At 36.9% G+C, this 15,058-nt stretch overlaps 1 protein-coding gene and 1 pseudogene across 1 annotated transcript in view; one reads left to right on the forward strand and one right to left on the reverse strand.

The window, feature by feature from the left end:
- The window catches only part of FRYL (FRY like transcription coactivator), a 255,835-nt gene that overhangs the window by 189,160 nt on the left and 51,617 nt on the right, over positions 1–15,058 (reverse strand). Inside the window, exon 3 of the mRNA XM_078068586.1 lies at positions 802–933. The gene's annotated coding sequence lies outside the window, so the exon portion shown is untranslated. The remainder of the gene's footprint in view (positions 1–801; positions 934–15,058) is intronic.
- Positions 12,782–14,890, forward strand: LOC118536325 (mitochondrial fission regulator 1-like; annotated as a pseudogene).

Below are 15,058 nucleotides of genomic sequence, written 5' to 3' on the forward strand. Positions count from 1 at the left end.
TGGTTTGTGGTTCTCTTGGGGTCCCGCTGCAGGTCCCCCTCACCTTATGGAGCTCAGAAACAGTAGTTTACAACACAGGCTGATTACGGAGGGCAAGTTACCTTCCTGTTTGTCCATGACATACAAGATAACCACCCGTCTCTGCTAACCGCACTGTTCTCAGCTGCACTTCAACTGGGGAAAGTGAAGGCCAGGAGTAGGTATTACAGAAGACGCCACGAGATTTTTCTCAATTTCTTTCATTCCACAAACGTTTGCTGAGCAGCTTCTATGCTGGCCTGTGCAACGTGCAAGGGCACTGAAAATATGTCTCTGTTCCCAAGGAGGTTACTATTTATTTATGAAGGGAAAGAAACGCTCACAACTACAGTTCTTCCGGTAGGCTTGGCCAAGGCTTTGTTAAGCCTGAACTGCAGTTTGATTTCCTCTGCCTAATCTGCTTCCTAACCTCCTCTCTTGACAGGTGTTGATCCCTAACGAACATCCTGGAAGCCAAACTTTCTCAGCACCGGCTTCGCAAGGACCCACCCTGAGACACAGAGCAAGGGTTCAAAGTATGGCATTCCAGTGACAAGACTGTACCCATCACTAGCTGAATCTAGGAAGGGTACAGGTCACAAAGCCTTGTTGCTTGTTGAGATTTCTAAGATATTTGGTTGATTATCAGAACTTCCAACTCCCGGTACAGTAGTCAGGATTAAAAAATTATAATAGAAGTTAGTCACTCACATATAGCATTTAAAAATCTTTTTAGACTGCATAGTCACCATTCAGCCTTTAGAATATTTATTATAATCTTACCAGAGAACTCAAGACAGTAATTTCTTGGTGGTAACTTGAATCATCTAATCCTGACTGTGGGACTCTTGAGCAGTTTTGAGAGTTAAGCATTTAGCTGTTAATCATCCAAGATTCAAATAAATGGCTTCAGCTCTAAAGGAAAACAAAATACAAGATTTACACATAAGATAGGTTTCTAAGTACGTTTGTATTGCTCATACCCATCTTTGCTTCTGAATAGATTATATAGCAGAGTCACCTAGTGCTGCCAGTTATCTTCTTTCAATAATGTTGCATTATATTTTTTCTAAATCTTTATTATGCAAAAACTCAAACTAATGCAAAATTACTGAGAATAGTATAATGACCCCTACCCTTATTAACCCCTACCAAATCATGTTTCATTGATATCTCCACTCACCCCTTAACCCCTATCCCACCACTCTGGATTATTCTGAAGCAAATTCCTGATATCATACCACTTCATCTGTAAATAATTCTGTATGCCATCTCTTTAAGATACAGATTTACTTTGGGGTGCCTGGGTGGCTCAGTTGTTAAGCGTCTGCCTTCGGCTCAAGTCATGATCCCAGGGTCCTGGGATCGAGCCCCACATCGGGCTCCCTGCTCCGCGGGAAGCCTGCTTCTCCCTCTCCCACTCCCCCCGCTTATGTTCCTTCTCTCGCTTTGTCTCTGTCAAATAAATAAAAATCTTTAAAAAAAAAAAAAAAAGATACAGATTTACTTTTTAAATATAAGCCAATATCATGATAATATCTATAATTAACTACTAATTTATAACATCAAATACCAATCAGTGCTCAAATTTCCCCAACTGTATCATAGGTTTTTTTTTTTTTTAATTTGTTCTAATCCAGATCTAAACAAAATCCATACAGGCAATTGTTACTGGGTCTCTTAAATCCCTTTTAACCTACAGTTTCCCCCCTTCCTTTCTTCTCTTCGCAGTGACAAATAATGCTTTTACTAGCCAATGCTTGAACTAACATGTCAATATTATGCAACAGTACATTTAACACATTTTTATTTTATTCATGAAAATAAACAGATTTGCAAAGTAGTTCATATACCCATGAGGCCTAATATTTACCTCATCTACAGAAAAGTTATGGCATACATAATTTTTAAAGTCCAATTATATTAACTGATAGAGTCATGGGTTATAAATTATTACGCCACATCCCTAACAACCAGATGGTTACTAAGAATGAAACCAATGACCACAGGGGGTTATCCTTTTACTATATATAAGAACTCATGTAATTATACACATTCCATGTTTTTATTACCATTAAAGGTCTTGGCATTTTTCAATAGCTAAATAGGCCACATTTTAAATCTGGCAATGAAAATTCAAATTAACGTCATTTGAAATAATAACTGGTTTCTTACTATTTTTTTTTCTGTTTAATGAATTTAATCTCCAGCCCAAGAGAAAGGACTAACTACTCTCTAAAATATTAATTTTGTACTTAACCTTAATTTAAAATTCCCTTAGCCAAGTTAGAAAAATATGATATTCCATTTGCTGACAGGTATAACTGATTAAATCATGATTAAAACCAAATCTTTGAAGCCAAAGAACTTGTAAATATGAATAACATACTAATTCACATGCACTATTCATAATCAATATCATTCAGACTTACTGGAATTTTTGACTACCCCGCCAAATATTTCTGAATCTGTAAACAAAACGGTATCTACAATTCTGCCATAATTCTTGATACTTTTTTATCATCTTAGGTTCATGGACTCACTTCTCCCTCATAGCAAATAAAGCTTATATGACAAACAGCATATCTTTTCTCTCTATAGTGGGTAGTACAGTCACAGGATAGTCTGTATTTAATGAAATTTAAACTTTCACTTCATCTTCTACGACAAATCACAAAACCAACTACTACCAGAGCACAAAGCAGTTTAGGAATACTACAACAACTTCAAAGAGGACTGATTTGTACCAGCATGCCCAGGTCTTTCATTTTGCTTCACTTTTGAATTTCTTGTTCAGACACAGCAAATGCTAATGCCATGCTTTTTATAAAAATGTGTTTTCTCTTCTTGTAACCACATTGTCAGAGCACTGTGTCATTTCAAGACTTGCCAGTGTTTGTCTAGAATTTTCAATATCTCCTTAATAGATACACAACCTTCCTATTTCTAACTTTTACTTTTGATAAAATAAACATAGGTCTTTGGTTACCCTGGGAAATAGTTGGTTTATACCTCTCTGGCCTTCATTATGGGTTATAGTCATTTTTAGCAGGGGTGGGTTTTATTGTTTTTGTTTTGGTTTGGAGTTTCTTTCTGCATGTCAATTGTTTTTTCCATCTTGTGTCCATATACATATTACTTAACATGGGACTCATTTTAACTCTTCTTTCATTTGATTAATTTGGAGAATATTTTATCTACAAAAGAGTAATTTCTATTACTACTTTAATAATACTACTTTTGACATGGTTGAGGTCAAACAGGTTGTAACTGTGGTCATAGTGTACATGTAATCAATGCTACAGTTTCTTATTTTAAAAGAAAAAAGTCATATAAACAAGAGTGACTTGCAGAGGTCAGTTGGTATTGGACAACATTGAAGAAACTAAATAGCCATATAGCACAAGCTTTGAAGGAGCAACGCTTTAAACCTGCAGCAAGAAAAATGGTCTAGAAGCTTCCATGTGCAATAAATAAAGAGAATAGTGGCCCAGCTCTGGTGCTTGGGAGGATCTCAGGTCAAATGAGGTCCTCCAAGGACAGCCTTGTTTCACTTCAGTCCAAGAGTAAAAGAGAAAGTTGAATGGGTGTTCAGATAGCACGTTAACCTCATTTCCTTTCCAAGCAGAATCACTAGAATTATAAAGAACAGAAATCTACAAATTTAATGTATCTTAATTGTAGTAAGACACTTGAAGTATAGGTCTCTGATACACAATGATACAGAAAATACTCTCAAGCAAACGGAGCAAAAATTAAGAGTAAATGAATCTCAGTGATGTTCATTATAATATTCTTAACATTTGTCTGTATACTTCATAATTTGAAAAGGAGAACAAGGCAGTTATGGTGTCTAGCACAAAGTAGATTTGAACCCAACATAAAGAATAACTTAATTATTACATAACTGATAAAAGGGCTGCTTCATAAAGAAATGGAAGTCCCTGCTTACTGTTTTTAAGGAAAAAGCTGTTAGAAAATGCCACAGAAATGGTTACCCCACTGGGTAAAAAGATTAGGCTGTTACTTCCAAGATTCCAACTCAAAACTCTAAATTTGACTTCCAAATGTATTTCTTACACAGTTGACCCTTGAGCAACATGGGGGTTAAAGGGGGCTGACTTCTGAACAGTCAAAAGTCTGCTTATAATTTGATTCCCCAAAAACTGAACTACTAGGAGCCAACTGTTGACTGGAAGCCTTACCGATAACAGTTGATTAACAGTCTTTTGTAGGTTATATGTATTATATACTGTATTCTTACAATAAGGAGAAAAAATGTTAAGAAAATCATAAGAAAAACTACACTTACAGTACTGTACTGCATTTATTCACAAAAATCCATGTCTAAGTAGACTCGTACACTTGCAAACCTGTGATGTTCAAGGGTCAACTGTGCTTCAATACTAAGAGATGTAGTGACTAGAAATTCATCATATTTCAATTAAAGAAAGAAACCAGATTGCAAGATATGTAATCTATGAGGGCAAATTCCTGCCCTTCTATTAAAATTATTCTGGGAATCTCACAAGGCCTCTTAAAATGATGCAAAAGACCAAAATGATTCAAATGTTCTGACAGCCTTTTAGAATAAGGATGTGATCATTTTCAAATAAATTTAGAATAATCACAGCTCCTATTCACAGTAGCAAAATAATTATGGAAAATATAAAATCCAGTAATTTTTTTAATCTGCCAAAAATTTTATAAAGTATGAAAGATCTACTCACATATAATCAAGTGCAGGTAGCAAACAATTATTCACATATCTTTTATGTCTGGTAAAAATCATTAATATAAAAACTTACAATCATCCCTTTAATTAGGAAAGAAAACTGATGATTCATAAAATCTACAGCTTCCATCATAGTTCAATTTTTAGAAATTCACTTTTTCTCTTATTTTAGAAATGCTATCGTTTTTACAATTTGTAAAGCAGGCTTGCATTGTACCCGTCTGTCATTCTTTTTAACCTTCTCCCAAATTTCAATTTTAAAGAGTACAGAAACTTATTACGCTGACTAATGTAATCACTGTATATGCTATATTACCTGCTAAAAATGCTGTATAATGGTACTGAGCTAAAATACGGCTTCAATGCGCAAAAAAAAAAAAAAATCTAAATTTCCTGCTGATAAAGCAACGTTCTCTGCAGGTAAATTTGTCAACATTTTTTTGATTTTACATTTTTAGCCAGAATAGCAGTTATCATACTACTAGATCTAATGAAAACAACTGGCAAAATTTTCCATTCAAAAATTTAAGGGGAGATTTTGTACAAAGGTTTCATTCATTGAATCAAACAAAAACAGCACCAGGGCACAACATTTTCTAATATACTGATGAATATATATGGTTTAGAATAATTTTCCTATTACATTTCCATGTTGGCTTAGGAAAAAAAAAGGAATTCAATCACAAAAGTATCATACAAATGTTCTACCTACTTATCTAGATTTAAACACCAAGAGAAAAATTTTATTTATTTTAAGATTTTATTTATTTATTTGACAGAGAGAGAGCACAAGCAGGGGGAGCGGCAGGCAGAGGGAGAGGGAGAAGCAGGCTCCCCACCGAGCAGGGAGAGCCCGACATGGGGCTCGATCCCAGGACCCTGGGATCACGACCTGAGCAGAAGACAGACGCTTAACTGACTGACCCACCCAGGCATCCCCAAGAGAAAAATTTTAAATGTAGAAGCAGATCAGTAAGACATCAACCTCACTAAATCTGGAATGTATTCCAATCTCTAACTTCTACAAATCTATTATTATAACTATGCCATACATAAATGTACTGGAATCATACATTCAACAGATACTTATTAAGCAGACTGGCATGCCAGGAATCAGGGACAGAGCAGTGAATAAAACAGACAAAAATCCCTGACCTCATGAGACCTACACTCTAATAGGAACTTGAGTTTTTTGGAGTCATTCCTTTGAGAATCTGAAAAAAACTGCGGAAGGCCTCTCCTTCCAAAATGCACATATATCCTTAACTTTGCAATGTATGAACCTTTCTAATCCAATCACTAATCATTGGTTAAGAACCCCTGATAAAAATCCTCCTCGTATTTATTTTCTATCTCTGCCATTTATACTAGTTTCGTAATTTTACTATTCATAGTAGAAAATAATACTTTTCCTCCATTAAAATACTGCGGCCTTCAAATTTCAATGTAATGTTTTCTATTTATTCCAACTGTACCTCTCACAAATTTCTAGGCTGTCAGTTTACCTTTTATCAATATTGGTCTTTCTAGAAAACTCGATCCTAACGTCTTTGGTAGCATCACAGGGAAATTTTCTGATTTCATTAATTATTCTCTGGACCCCCTTAAGTTAAAATCCCCCTCCCACTGCCCAAATCTTCTGTTAGTCTTTGAAGCAAGGTTGCCTACAGAATCTCTGGAAGAAGATATGCTCAAGAGAAACCACAACAAACCCTTAGTCATTTAACAGAAACTATCAACTAATTAACCAAAATGTTTTTCTGTTTTTGCTTGTCACAAAAAGAGTGACTCCTTAGGGAAAAGCAAAAGGGGGGGGGGGAGGGAACAACAGAAAAAATGGGGAAATGTCTTTTTTATTTAAAAATGCAACATCTAAAATACTTTCTAGAGTCATTACAGTCTCTAACCAAGGTGCTGTACCTTTTATATCTATAATTTTTAAAATTATAGAATGGAAGTTGCAACTAAGTATGACCCTGAGGTCCTATCAGGTAAAATATCAAAGAAATTGCATGCAAATGATATGAGTATTTTGTACATTTTTATTTTTTATTTTTTTATATTTTTAAAGATTTTACTCATTTATTTGACAGAGAGAAAGAGAGAACAAGTAGGCAGAGAGGCAGGCAGAGGGAGAGGGAGAAGCAGGCTTCCCGCTGAGCAGGGAGCCCAATGCGGGGCTCGATCCCAGGACCCCGGGATCATGACCTGAGCCGAAGGCAGCGGCTTAACCGACTGAGCCACCCAGGCGCTCCTGTACATTTTTATAAAACAATTTCCAATAAAAAGGTTGCTGGGCTAATCCAAGTTTTAAGTTTTTCAGAAAAATGAAAAAGTAAATGGCCACCATATAAACTCCGAAGTTTGTCTCTCCTCTTTTCCTCTAAGAGAAGCCTGACTTTTATAAGAGCAACTATGAAAGCACAAATTCCCCTTGATGTTTAGATGATCTATTTCTCCCAAATTTATAGCCCCCAAACAACTTAAGTTTAAGGAGGAATGATCATTTGTCATCTGCAATCTCACAATTTGTATCAAAAGCTTTTAAAATGTTTTATATTCTTTGATCCAATAATTCTACTTCTAAGACCTTTTTTCTAGGAAGATAATCAGAAGTACACATACAGATTTATTTGCAAAGATGTTCACTGTACCATTATTTCTACGAGCAGAATGCTGCAGAGGAGGCAGAGAACAAACACAAAGCACCAGATGAAAACGACCATGGTATGCTCAGGAAATAAAGTGTTACCCATCAGTTAAAGAACACTTTTTCCTAATATGTCACAATAGTCACCATGTATCTTAAAGTAAGAAAAAGAGAAAAAGAACAGTATTTAGAGTATCTTTCCAATTGTTGGGAAGTTAAAACTACATTTAGAAGCAAAGAACATGGGCACCTGGATGGCTCAGTCGGAAGAGCATGAGACTCTTAATCTCGGGGTCATGAGTTCAAGCCCCATGGTGGGTGTAGAGATTACTACAAAAAATAAACTTTAAAAAAAAAAAAGCAGCAGCAGCAGCAAACAACAAACACAGAAGGATAGAATCAACTTGGCAAGGCACTCAATCTGTGTCCCCATTGCCTCATCTACAAAATAAGGATAATAAAACCTCTTACAGCTATTATGAGAATTAAGTATAAAAGATGAAAAATGTTTAAGTAGTGATTGACACATAGTAAGTACTCAATAAATGTTTATTATTTATTAATTTACATCACATATTCTGACAGACTGATGTGAAACACTTCCAAAAAAAGTAATGAAAAAATAAGTATCAGTCATAATTCTAACACCTAGAGAGAGCTGCTACTAATTCATGTTAATATCTGGGTTAATTTTTTTCAGGTCTTTCAATATGTACTAGATGTTTCATAAAATTGGTGTCACATTGTATCATTTCTAGCAATTACAAAATATAGTATTTTATAAATATATTACATGCATTTAATCATTTCACTATTACTGAATGAGGTTCAATTCTTCAGTTACAATATTGCAGTAAATATCTTAATTGGCAGTCTTTGTATACATCTTTTAAATTCCCTCAAGAAAGAATCTAGAAACAGAATTTCTATCTCAAATGGTGTGAAATACACTTGGCTTCATTCCTCTACTGACCTGTATGGTATGCAGACACACACTAGGTGTTCAAAAATGCTGATTTCTCCTTTTTCTCCAGGGGCACTTAAGAGATATTAAAAATATTAATTTGCTTTTTCACTGTTACTTTTCTATTGTTTCTTGGCACAACTGCTCATCAGGTATTTCACTTTTTTTATTTAGCCCATTTAAAGGATCTCACCTTCCCTTTATATCACTCTAACATCCCCAACACAACTGGAGTATTCAGAACTTCAGTACCTTCCCCAAAAGGTGAAGATTCTACTTTATAGGTCTAGAAATGAAGTCCTGGTCTTTCAGAAACACCTCCTGAAATATTTATGGATGATGTTTCATGACCAAATTGCATCAAACTACCTGGGAACTGGAGAAAGGGAGTGGGAAGAGGTAACAAAGAATTGATAAATGTTGAAGCTGAGGATGGGCACATGAACATTCATTCTGTTATTCTCTGTTTAATTATTTTTTTAATTATCTTTGGTGGAAGAAATTGTTTTTAAATCTTTAAAAGATATAATTATTAAAATCGATAAAACAATTGTAAGTTTAGCTTGTACCATAGGTCTTACAGAATAATTCAATGATAAAAAAAAAAGCAAGACCAAACATATTTAAGCCAAATTCGGAAGGGAAGTAAACAACTACAGTATTTAGAATCTCTCAGTTATACTTGCCCAGTAATTCCCACAGATAAAGACATACTACAATGCCTTTTTCCAAACCATGGCTTCAGCATACCAATCCAATTCTCCAAAACAATATTAGTATTTATATTGTGCATTACAAGAATACAATTATGCCTCTGTATGTGCCCACATGAATATTTGATAAGTAGTTTTATTATGTACTAGCATTAAATAATCCAAATTCTCTTGGTGCTTAAATCACATCTTGGTACCAAGTTAGGCACATCGTAAACAACACTTACAGATTAACAGATCCACCGAAGTGGTTTTTTGTACGAAGTGTTTTTTGTACCTGGAGGCAGTGTCATAAAAACAAACAAACAAACAAACAAAAAAAACTACCTCACTGCATGTCTTTTATTCAGATGAACTATGGTAAAATATCACCTGTGTATATTTCTACCTGTGTATATTTCTACCTGCATAGAAAACAGTTTACCTTGATGTCAGGTCATGATAGCAAGAGAACACTGCAAACAGAATAAGTCACATATCTAGGGATAACTGTATCAGTGGCTGCTCCCCAGGTTTAAAACAAGGGTGAAATGGACAGATTAGAGAGATGTTTCCAAACTCTTCACTGCCGTAAAAAAATACATTGTATATAAATGTACTTATAATACATTTTATATAACAACCCAGTATATATGTGTGTGTGTGTGTGTGTGTGTATGTATATATACACACACCTACAGGATACGCTTGAAATAATAATCTACAATACACTTTGATAAGTCTCCAAACTATTTTTAAAAAGTGTTATATTCTAGTCACCACCCACTAAAACAATTTCTTGAGTTCATAGTTTTAAATCCCTATACTTAAAAAATGGCCTGCATCACCTCCTGCTTACTAACAAAGGAGATGGAAGAGAGTACTTGACAAGCTACACATTTCATGTCAGCCAATCATCTGCCTCCTTGAACTCTCTCCCCTGCACAGAAAATGACATTATTACATGTCTGGGAGGATGGGAAGGTGGGGGACAGAAGACACTGAAGTGGGTTGGAATCAGAAGACTGCTGCTTGCACACACACACACACACACACACACATCCATGAGAAGATAATCTCTTACATTTCTTCCTGTTTTAAAATTCTGTGGTTATGGTTGGTTAAGCGTCTGCCTTCGGCTCAGGTCATGACCCCAGAATCCTGGGATGAAGCCCCACATCGGGCTCCCTGCTCAGCAGGAAGCCTGCTTCTCCCTCTCCCACTCCCCCTGCTTGTGTTCCCTCTCTTGCTGGGTCTCTCTTTGTCAAATAAATAAATAAAATCTTTAAAAAAAATAAAAAATTAAAAAAAAAAAATTCTGTGGTTCTAACAATTGGCTCTGAGAGTATGAGTCCCTAAAGAAATTCATCGTTTCATCTCCCACAGTGCCTACCAAACTGGCTTTCATAAAAATAATAAAGCATTAAATAAAAATTAAATTCAACTGGGGTGCCTGGGTAGCTCAGTCGTTGAGCATCTGCCTTTGGCTCAGGTTGTGATCCCGGGGTCCTGGGATCGAGCCCCGCGTTGGGCTCCCTGCTCCGCGGGAAGCCTGTTTCTCCCTCTTCCACTCCCCTGCTTGTGTTCCCTCTATCGCTGTGTCTCTCTCTGTCAAATAAATAAAATCTTTAAAAAAAATAAAATAAATAAATTCAACTAATATGCAAACTAAGCATAAATGTAAAGGTTTCCATCATTAAGTGTACGTTGTCTACACACATATTAAGTGTAAAAAAAAAATCAATGCTATTGTATATTATTTGAAAACTCATAAGCAGAAAAATGTTAAAATTTATACTGTGTATGTCTACGTATGTATCTGTATATATAATATCTATGTCACAAAGCAAATACTATAATAAACATTCATAAATGCAAAAAAAAAAAAAAAGCAAATATTATTCTTGTTACATTGTCCATAGAGGTATAAAACAATTCACTGTAAAATTATTCTAAAACTCAGAATCAAATTAAACACTTTTAGTTTCATACTTTTTTTTCTCTACCTCCTTATGATATTAATTAGTAAAGAAATTAGCAAAACATAGGCCCTGTACAAACAAAAAAATAACAGCAGATGACTGGGCAATATAAAACTTTCATAATTCAACCATGATTTATAGTACTCCAAAGTTCACCAGTTCGTGGTTCAAATGATCTCCTCTGCTTTTGTCTTAGAAAGAGTAGCTTTTCTCCAAAAAAAATTCAATGACATCAAAGTTTCTGCCTCTATATATATATATATATATATATATATATATTTTAACTTTCAATAAATTATTACAGTTTAATTGAAGTGGGGGGAGAAAAAAACCTACATAAAGGACTTTCAATTTTAAATCCCAATAAAACCTTTTATAGGGGTACCTGGGTGGCTCAGTTGGTTAAGTAGTCAACTCTTGATTTTGGTTCAGGTCATGATCTTGGGGTCCTGAGATCAAGCTCCACATGTCTCCATGCTCAGTGCAGAGTCGGCTTGGGAATCTCTCTCTCCCTCTCCCGTTGCCCCTCCCCCTGCTCTCTTACACTCTCTCTCTAAAATAAATAATCTTTTTAAAAAAACCTTTTATAAATAAGAACAACAAAGCCAATCCTTACACCTTTTATAGGATATTATAAAATGCCATGTGATGCAACGAAAGACCCTTTTCTCATGACAATCTGAAAATTATAACACAACTTTCAACTTCTTTCCATTAGATTTACCTAAAATTCCTATTACTTTGAGGTTTGTAATTACTTGGGGAAAAAAAAATAAAAAATTTAATGTAATTAACATAATTTCTGATTTTTAAATGAGGAAAACGTTTACAAATATGTTTTCATTACTAAAAGAATTACGTTTTTTTTTTTTTTTAAAGATTTACGTATTTATTTGGGGGAGAGACAGAGCACGAACGGGAGGGGCAGAGGGAGAGAGAATCTCAAGCAGACTCTGCCCTAAGCACGGAGGCTGACCTCAGAATCCTGAGATCATGACCTGAGCCGAAACCAAGAGTTGGACACTTAACCGACTATACCACCCAGGCACCCCTAAAAGAATAATGTATTTTATTATTTTTAAGATTTTATTTATTTATTTGACAGAGAGAGACACAGCGAGAGAGGGAACACAAGCAGGGGGAGTGGCAGAGGGAGAGGGAGAAGCAGGCTCCCCGCTGAGCAGGGAGCCCGATGCGGGGCTCTATCCCAGGGCCCTGGGATCATGACCTGAGCCGAAGGCAGACACTTAACGACTGAGCCACCCAGGCGTCCCAAGAATAATGTATTTTAATGAGCAATTCCAAATTTCCAGTTCTGGTTAACATTTCTCACCTTTTCCTGGATTTCTAAATTTAAACTACTACTAACCAAAATCAAACATACCTTGAAAAAGCTTCATGGAGAAGGACTTGAAATGTCCCTTGAAAGAAATAAAAGAAATAGAGAATTTGCACTGGCAGAAGAGAAAGAAATAAGAATGGGTATGATGGGGGTGGTACAAGATACAGGATGGGATTAGCTTCTCTCGAGGTCTTTCATTAAAGAATTGTTAGAGATAACATCCAACGATATTATTGCACCAGTTAATGAGGAGTCTCCACAAGCGACAGGGAGACATGCACTTAACAATGACTAATGGTCAACCCTTAGCTCCCAGGACCTGCACTAAGTGGTACCTTCACACACACCACCACCACCATCCAGGAGCTTACAGACCAGCCAGAAGAGAGACGTGCACGATGACCAGTTTCAGGTGCTTTGACAAAAGTTACCTAAATACATTCAAGCTACGATCAGGTACAAACAAGGGAGACAATCATCAGTTTAAGTGGAAGAGAGGACAGGAAAGACCTCTCCGAGTAAGTGGGTCTCACCAGTGGCCAGAGACTCACTGTATCGACAACCTACAACTCTATGAGCAGCTTTTGGCCTCTCTTTGAGGAGCTGGCTAGCTGTTGATTAAAAACCAAAAACAAAAAACCAACCATTTAAGTAACCTGTTAAGGCTCAAAAAAACATGACTGTAGGCCTGTGAGCCAGAACTTCCCTGTGTGACAAGCTCCGAAGCTGGGTGCTATCCCATACCATCCTAGTTACACAACGGTGCCTGGCTTTATCCCAGAAATGGTTATCTTGGGGACGCCTCCTCCCCATGTTGATGAAAGGAAGTATTGTGTAGGGTAAGGTTTACGCTGATTGACAGGTCCTCTCGCTCTAGAAATTTATAAAAGATAATAAGTAATTTATTCAGATCAAAATCCTCTGTATGGAAAATAACACATTTCAAAGTTAGTAACAAAACAAAATTCCAAATGAGTTTGGTCACCATGGATGACCATATAGAACATGCCACAAAGCTTAATCCTTCACATTCCAGTACATCCAGTAACTCTAAAAGGATTGCACACAAAAGTCCAAAAACCCCACCCTACTCTACCAATAGGCTTTATTCTTCACAGCGGTTAAGTCAGTCTAAACAAATTACAAATATAGGAGGGTAGAATTCAGAATTGGTTCACTGTACCCAAAGAAATGGTGCCCTAGAAATCCAAATTAATTAAGTAGCCAATAAGAATAACAATAACAACCACTAATTACTGAGGGCCTACTATGCATAAGGAACTAGGTTAGGTGCTTTACACACATCACTTCATTTTAACCCAAACAAACCTATAATTTCTGTAAATGTTCAACTTTGCAGCTATGGAAACTGACAAAGCTACTAAATGAACTAAGAATACTGCTCATCTGGATTCTTTTATCTTTTAAAAGAATAAGAGGAATAAGCCATTATATGGAATTCTATGCAATAAAGTTCTCAACCTATAATGTAATTATGATTTCAATGTTTTTATATTGATTCTGAACCTCAGAACAAAAGCTAGAGACCTCTCAAAAAAAGATTTAAGCATAGTTAGGTAAACTGTGTGTTAATTATTTCATAAAGAATAAATCTGCCTTATCGAAAGTAAAAAAATGGGGGGGGTGGAAGCCTGCTGTGGTAGGAGCAGCCATTAGGAAGAGAAATCTGGTGTTCCTTAAGACGGCTTGATATAAAGGAGTCATGCTTCTAGCCAACCCGTGCTCCCAGAGCTGCCCTGTAGCTGCCTTGTCCTTCAAGTGCAGGAACCATTTGAAATATCAGGAATGGAAGCCAATGTGACCATCCCAATCTGGCAAGACATGCTACATGGGGCTACTTGCAGTTTAGTGAAAAGAACTGGGACCAAGCTGTCCCTGAAAGCCATGTCCCTGGGCACCCTTTGAGACCCTGCCCAACATGTCCGACCTATGTCCCTCCTCTGGAGGACATCGCCTGGATAGCTGCAGATGAAGAGGAGACATATGCCCGGTCAGGAGTGACACACAGCCCCTGAGGCATACCTGGAAGCCGAGCCCTCAGGTTGTCATGCAGCGCAATGCCTCAGTGCTCAACCTGCAGGGGTCCGAGGAGAGGCTCCTGACCTTGAACACGCCAGCCCTGCCAGTGCCCTAAGCCACACCGCAGAACGGCAAGATGAGCTGCGCCACCTGCACAGCCAGATCGCTACGACAGTGGCAGCTGATACGGCTTTGGGTTCATTAACAACAGACGTCTTATCTCCAGGAAGTTTACATTTCTCTTCTCCCTGACCTTGTTTTAGGATCTTCAACCCACTGTACAACTTCCCTTGTCATTAGTGACATCCCCAAGGAGACCAAGGTAGAGGTCCCTGAGCTCCCATCAGTCCCCCTGCTTTGTTCTGCCAGCCCTTAATGTTGCAAGCCAGAACACAAGGCTCCCTGCGGCTCGTCTGAAGAGGATGACTGTGTCTCTCTGTCCAAGGCCAGCAGCTTTGCAGATATGATGGCGATCCTGAAGGGCTTTCACCAGATGGAACAGAGCCAAGATCTAGCTCTTATAAAAACCTCAGGGGGAAAAAAAAAAACCCTTAATGACAACAGAGATAAGTAATCTACCTGATAAAGAGTTCCAAGTAATGGTCATAAAGATGCTCACCAAATTGGGGAGAAGA

This window comes from Halichoerus grypus, chromosome 3, assembly GCF_964656455.1.
Source record: "Halichoerus grypus chromosome 3, mHalGry1.hap1.1, whole genome shotgun sequence".
Taxonomy (NCBI): domain Eukaryota; kingdom Metazoa; phylum Chordata; class Mammalia; order Carnivora; family Phocidae; genus Halichoerus; species Halichoerus grypus.